Source organism: Daucus carota, chromosome 9 (assembly GCF_001625215.2).
Source record: "Daucus carota subsp. sativus chromosome 9, DH1 v3.0, whole genome shotgun sequence".
NCBI lineage: Eukaryota > Viridiplantae > Streptophyta > Magnoliopsida > Apiales > Apiaceae > Daucus > Daucus carota.
Window position 1 is genome coordinate 8,381,978 of NC_030389.2, and position 7,922 is coordinate 8,389,899.

Here is a 7,922-nt window from a genome sequence, read left to right on the forward strand (position 1 = left end):
GTATCCGATTGGTTTGTGATGACTCAGACCATACTCGTTCGTGGGTGTGAAAAACTTTAAATTACGAAGATCGCAATTTTTTTAACGATTTTTGTAGAGTATACCAATGTGCACATGTTAAGTGCGAAATAGATCAAGTCAGATAAACATTTTTAATACTTCGTCTACTTGTCCGGCTCAAGGTATGTTACCATTGACCATTCTGATGTGATAATATTGTCGTTATGGGCACTCGTGTGATAATATTATCGACTTCTCGTAAATATCGTCCTCCCGCAAATTATTCATCAAAATTCAGAATAATTATAAATTTATCTTCTGAGTATTGATATAGAAGGGAATTTGCTTTATCAAAATTACCGACGAGCTTGGTACTGTTTTTTTTACTCGAAAGTATAAAAGAAATTGTTTTGTAAATTTTAAGAAAGTTATTGATTTAAAACTGATTTAGAGAAAACATGTGTCATATTTTTTTTAAAAATTACTTTTCAATTTTTTGTGAAAAATTGTAATAGAATTCAATATCAAATATCCCCAAAAATTAACTTTTATATTTGTAGAAGAAAATTTAAATATAAAATACTATTATACAGTTGTCTGATTTTATTACTAAAATCTTTTTAGTTATGTTTTTTATAATATTTTTTTAACATAGACCTACTTCTAGTTATCCCTCCTGGTACTCATGAGCAAAACTGTCTCTATATGAAGATATAATCGATACCAACTCCTTTTTCTAGTTATTAATATAGTTATATTGTTAAAATTGAGTGCCTCAATTAATAAACTCAACAAAATATAACTTATCTGTCATAACTTTTGCTTTTTTTCGAAACTCTCTATTAATTTATTTAAATCTTACTTTTAAATAAGAAATCATTTTTTTTAAGTTTGCCCAAACGGCCTCTATATGTCGAGTAAGCAGAACATTACAGAGTGGATTATATTGTATTTGTAAAAGATATATGTTTCCCCAGTCCTTGAATAAAATTATTATCTTCATATTATATTTTTTCACATATCTATATAATTCTAGAATTACTAAACAAGCGATAAGTTAGGCATGCGCATGACTTTAGTTCAGACCATCTCCAACCCATGACACCATTTTGGTGTGAAAAATACACCAATTTGGTGTGAAAACTACACCAAATCAAAATTTCACTCCAACCCATCAACACCATATCCTACACCAAAAAGAATCTTTTACACATTAAATGGAATATTCTCTCTTTTTAAGTTATTTATATCAATATTGAATTTGTACTTAAATTTTAACATGTTCAATAAACAAGGACCTAAAATAATTATAAATTCATTAATAAATTCAAGAGTACAACTTAATTATATGAATTCCCGTGCTCTTCGCATATGTGCTCGATCAAGGCGTTGCGAAGTGCAAAATGAGCTTCCTTATCTTTAATTTGTCGATATCTACTAAGAAAATCTTGAAATTCGTCATCTCCATTTCTTTCCATTTCGACAACAGCAGAAGATGTTTCCACGTAATCATGTACATGCAAATTCAAGTCTCGTTCATCCTCAACTATCATGTTGTGCATGATACAAGCTGACATAATATCTTTTAGTACATTTTGCAGCTAATACAAAAATATGATCAATCACTGCATGACCCGGAACTGAGCCCCTGTGGATCACATTTTCACTTTGGTGATATAAAATGTGAGTAATTAGAGCATTATTGGATTTAATTATGCGCGAAATGTGAGTACTGCATATTCATTTTAGATGCATAGGCAGGTCATGTAATCATGGTTTCATGCAAAAGTAATGCAAACTTTTTAGTTTTATTTAATTTATATTTTAATCATCGTGTATTTTATTTTTAATCAAATCTATTTAAAAAACATATCTTCTATATAAGAATATAAATTTATTGATATTTGGAAATAAATAAAAAACTTGAGTAAAATAGTAAAGAAAGAAAATTTAAAACAATTATGATTAAAGAATAAATAATATAACATAAAACAACTTTAATGGGACATAGATGGAATAATTTTGTTTTCAATAACATATGCGAGGGTATAGTAGGTATTTTGGAAAACTCCAAATTTGGTGTAAAAGTTGCACCAAATCCATACTTGACACCAAATTTGGTGTCAACCAATTTATTTGGTGTTAACTTTACACCAATTTGGTGTTGGGTTGGAGTGAATTTGACATCAAATTTGACACCAAAATGGTGTTTTGGTGTTGGGTTGGAGTTGCCCTCAGTACCATTCACATGGGAAAGGAAAAGACTGAACAGATGAAACATACAAAGAGAAAGGATATATATAATTCATTTATAGTAAATAGGATTGGTCTTATCCACGAAATTTTACTATTTTGGTATAATTATGAAAATTAAATAGATCAAGCAGAGACAAAAAACATAAAATTATCGTGAGAACAGTCTAGTCATTTTCAATTCTATTTTCGCGTACAGCGTACTCTTTTATTTTTTCTGTATTTTTGGCATATAATTATCCCGATAAGATCATATATTACTGTAGATTTTACTCCTTTAATCTTTTTCACGGAAATGTACCTTGTAGCAAATTGAAAAGCGATTGAGAAACGGTTAAATTGTGCATGCAGAAATAGCAAGAAGAAGAATCGACTTTGTTTTCTTCTCACTTCTCAGTGGGCTTATCAACTTTTTTCTCTTGATGGGTTTGTTGAAGTCTCGAATGCGGAGAAGTGTAATTATTTAGTGCCCCACGGCCCACATATTGAATTATTTATCATTAGTTGTCATGCAGTGTTGGTTTGTTTTCTATAACGACAAAAAGATGAACTATGCACACATACGGCGATGCGGATCATGACTATCAAAATTCAAATGCACCTTGAATTTAATCTAAATAGACTCGGTTCAAATGAGATTAAATTGTTAGAATAATACTAATATTATTCTTATAATTTAATTGAAAATAAATTTGAATGGTTGCAATATAGGAAAGTAGTGCATGGTGACTGTTAGAATATGAAAGAGTTTCAAATATTTTTCATTGTTTATTTGTATATGTGATGGCCACATATTAGACATATTTTTGTGAAGACACATTGAAAAACCTATCCAAACACCAAAATAATAGTCACAATATATATAATTTTCTTAATTTTTAGTTAGCCGATATAAGAATCTGTAGTGCTTATAATTTTTAGAACGATATTATGTTCAATCTTGAAAATTTACTGCCATCTTTTCTTGATAGCACGAGTGGGGAGGCCTAATCTATTCTTTCTATTAATAATAGCCCAACATGGGGCTGGCTGAGCAAAAAAAATGATGAGACTTTTTAATCAACTGAAAAGACTTTTTTTCCCCCCGTCAGATCGTTCATGGTGAGACGAAAAGAGAGAGATAATCTATATGCACTATTGATCCCCAATTTACTTTCGGGTTTCTTCCCTTCTGCCGGAGTTTCTAGTTGTGTTTTCCGCACTGTGTGAATCTTTTTGCCGCGCAAAAACTGGGTCGCCATGGGTAAATCAATCCGAGCTTCGTGGTTCCAGGTGATGCCTTCTTGCTTCCTCAGTTATGATTTTTCTTTATGATGCTCATCCGCCAGTTATTTTTATCTGGTTGTATTCGGCAATAACAGAATCACTCAATCAATTACTTTTCTTCGGATGAAATTTGAATATGATTACCCTAAATATTAAAAATGGTATGCATCTTAGAATCCACAAAGGCGAGAGTGAGAACAGTAAGCAGAATAAGCTAGGGGTTTTTGTTTGCAGTATCACATACAGGTTTTAAAAAGAGAATAGGTATGAGTCTCGATGTAGCGACAAACAAGAGCACAACTTATAGTTGTCACATGAAAAAGGTTTGTGCTCGTGTGTTACTAGAATTGTGCATCTACTCCCTCCGTCCCTTTTTACTTGTCCCTTTTGAAAAAATAACGAATCTTAAGAAAATGTTAGGTGGATATCTTGTTTTCATACATATTCCTAATAAATGTAATGAATTAGATAGAGTTGTGTATATATATATGCTAGTCAAACATTGGAAGTTGTTACATTTTGAAAAAACATACAACAAGTTGCTTTGAAAAGAGAAGTGGACAAGTAATTTGGGACAAATTTTTTTTTCAAAAGGGACATGTAAAAGGGGACGGAGGGAGTATAAGTGTAGTACAGAAGTTTGTGAATATTCTCGTGCATTAATTTGAGTCACTATTTGAAGCATAAGTAGGACTATAATTAAAGGATTACTTTATAAATCAATTAAAAAGATGCCAGTTTAACTTATATAATTCTTCTCTTCTATTGTTATTTTATATAATTTTTAGTATACTTCGGCAAAAACTTAGCAAGCTTAATATGGCTATTGGAAAAATGGTGTAATTGTGTATCTTATCATTCTTTTGGCTGTTATAAATTTAAAATTATATTATTAATGTAGAATACATGAGTAATTTAGAATTATATTATTATACTGTTTTAGTTATATACATTGACAAGGGTGAAGCCAGGATGACCTAACAAGGTCGTAGTAAAAGATTGAAGTGTGTAATCAAACATGTGATTGGTGCCTCTTTTATTAAATTTTTGTCGATTTGCTATGCACTATGATCATGAACAGACACACACAATAGTAATAATACATTAATGAACAAGCAGATGCTTTGACAAATGTGGTCACATGCATGTGATACTAATATGTCTATTTCCAACATTTCTCAGTACATGTGATAATGCAATTGTTCTTTTAGATTATTTATTATTATTTTTGTTATCAATCTCACTGGGTCCTGGATTATCTAATGTTGGTCTCCACAAATGCTTGTATAACGAAAAGAGCTCCTTGCAACATTGGCCTGAGTCTTTAGTTTAAATAGTGAAGAGTATACTAGCTAAATTCTGTATACGAACTAGGTGGCATATTTTGTAACACAAGCATGTCACTCTCACTGCTTGGACTATTTTTCATAATTGCTTACAGCCTCATCCGATTTAAAATGTCTTTAATGATTACATCCTCGACTCCACTTCAGCGTCCAGTAGGTTAAGGTGTCCAGTTCAAGGTCTTGATTACATGACTATACTCATGTGCCACTTTTTGTCAGGCTATAATCTTCTCGTCAAAAAATTAAGTTATGAATTAAATTAGATCATGTGATTGTACTTAGGGTAACCGATCGATGTAGGTGGAATTTTTTTTTCTAAAAATTTTATTTTGTTTAAACGATATTTTCTCCATGTCAAACCAGAGCCTCTCATTTCTTTGTGTTCTTTTGACTAAGAAAGGTGTAACTGTTCCATTACTTATATCCTGTATAGTAGATTAATAGTTTCATTGATTGATAACAGGAAATGAAATTATGAAACTGAAATATTAAGTCTTGATCGCAACTCATTATCCAAGTTAAAATCTTGCCATTTATTTGTGTTATTGGATATCGGAGATGATTATGTTTAATAATCCAAAGTGTATCTATATGCCTGACTTTTGGTCGGTCAATACTACTATCAAGTTTCTTAATAATTAATTTTTTTCTAACTAGATGCTAATTGGTAGTGTTGCATTGAATTAGATTATTTATATTGCAATTTACTGTGGTTTATAACCTCGGTTAATGTTATGTGTTGATCCATTATCCTTCCTTTCAACCAACATGGTTGATGCGGACTTTTAGTATCTGTCTCAATTAACTGTCATATTTTAAAGGAAAAGGCTCTATATTTTGTAAGTAGCTTGTTCAATTCCTGCTCATGAATTTCATTAGTATGTTGTTCTCTTTCTGTTCAGAATGATCACTGTCAAGTTCACGTTCTGTTTACTAACTATCTTGGTTTATCTATGAACAATATGCAGTACTCTAGCAGCATAGCCTATAGAAAAGAATCGCAGTTTATCTTAGATTAATTTAAAAAAAAATGTCCAAGTTGATTACATTTATAGTGATATTTGGAAGGCAAAAAATGGTTGTTTGATGAAAGTGTAAATGTAGTGATCCTTTATGCACATAACATAATCTACAAAAATGGTAACATATGTACTCCAAAAGTTATGCAGGTTCAGAACAGTGGTCTCTGTCCAAGACACAACTGCAAACACAACTTTAACACGTTTCAACAAGGAAGCGGAGCAGCTTGTCAGTGTGCCCTTAGCAAAAAATTTGGAGTTATGCAGGTTCAGGACAGTGGTCTCTGTCCAAGACACAACTGCAAACACAACTTCAACACTTTTCAACAAGGAAGCGGAGCAGCTTGTCAGTGTGCCCTCAGCAAAAAATTTGGAGTTGGGGCAGGTAATAAGAATTTCAACTTGGGTATCGCAATACACATTACGATATCACTCCATGACTGCTTCTTTGTACACAGGATGGAGACATGTCCAAGATTCCAGTAACCGTGAATAACATCATTAGAAAGGTTTATGTCTTTTAAATTAAGGTCACACCATACAACACGTCACAAGGATGTGAGTAATACATCGTCACAAGAGTCTTAGAAGACGCAACTACAGAGGTTTCAAAATTAGGCGCGTGCACAGATGCAGAGACTTCAAAAATAGAAGCACACACAGATGTAGAGCCGTCAAAAACAACCACACAACCAACAAATGCAACAGGAGTCCAGACTTTGAAAACTTGAATAATAGGACGAAAATTGCTTGACGATCAGAACTTCAAGGCTATTAGAAGTACGCTTGCCATTAGATAATAGTAATAAATAATGCATGAAAAATGTGAAAGACAAAAGGTGACATGTCTTTCAGTAAATTGAGAAATTAAAATTAAATTCTCAACACTCATATTTCATCTTTGTTTCACCTCCGGGCAAGCATGACAGAGGTAGACCAAAGAAATTTTCGTATTGTAAACGTAGTTGCATTACCTGATCATTGAAGCTCAAATTATGTATATTCAACTTGATTAGAGTTAACATTACAAATTATCGCCTACTACAGATAGCTAACTCACGCATATAAATTTGAAAAATTATCTTATAATACTAGGAACAACACCCGTGCCTTGCACGGGTTTTAGGGCTAGTTATTTTTAAAGACACAATTTACAATATTGGGATTGGATTCTCTCTTTTGCATACTTCTAAAACAGGTTTTAATACTTGCCTTTTATTTTAATTTGATTTACATATTAATTTTATGTAATTTAGGATTATACACATTTTTGCATCTGGAGTAAATAAAATGTTACGTTTTACTCTGTTTATTATTAATCACTCTGTTTGTATTTTTGTTATTATTTATATTTTTAATATACTAATTATTAATATATTTTACTAATTTTCTAACATTTTTAAAAGCAATTATCTTATATGTTTTTTCTGTGTAAATATATTTGTATGATGTGTATATTATATTTGTTTATGTGATTGGCATATGTATATAAATAATTTATCATTTTATCTTATTGGAGATATAATATATACTTACATTTGTTATAATTATATTTGTGTAATACTTTTAATTGTTTGATTCTCTTGGTTACATAAATAAATACCCGTTTGAAACAGAATTAGATGGCATCTACTTCTACATCAATTCCGAGTGCAAGTGCCGGTAAGGAGCTCCAAAATTTAGTGGGACTGATTTCAAAAGATGGCAACAGAAGATGTTGTATTATCTGACTACACTCAATATGGTCAAGTATCTCAAAATGTTCGCTCCATGTGTAAATGAGAATGAGACGATAAAATAGTTGCTGTTGATGCATGAAATCATTCTTACTTCCTATGCAAAAATTATATTCTCAATGGTCATACAAATACACTTTATACTGTGTATTCTGAAATAAAGACAACCAAGCAACTATGAGAAACTTTAGAGTATAAATATAAAACTAAAGATACCGGGACAAAGAAATTTGTCGTTGCAATATTTTTGAAATCTCCTATAGTTGATGCCAAGCCTGTTATTAGTCAAGTGGATGAATATC

At 31.3% G+C, this 7,922-nt stretch overlaps 1 long non-coding RNA gene across 1 annotated transcript; it reads left to right on the forward strand.

The window, feature by feature from the left end:
• The first annotated feature begins 3,247 nt into the window (after positions 1 to 3,247).
• Positions 3,248 to 6,908, forward strand: LOC135149356 (uncharacterized). Its single transcript, XR_010287784.1, has 3 exons — positions 3,248 to 3,525; positions 6,035 to 6,269; positions 6,343 to 6,908. It is a non-coding gene; the product is annotated as an uncharacterized LOC135149356 (long non-coding RNA).
• The last annotated feature ends 1,014 nt before the right edge of the window (positions 6,909 to 7,922 follow it).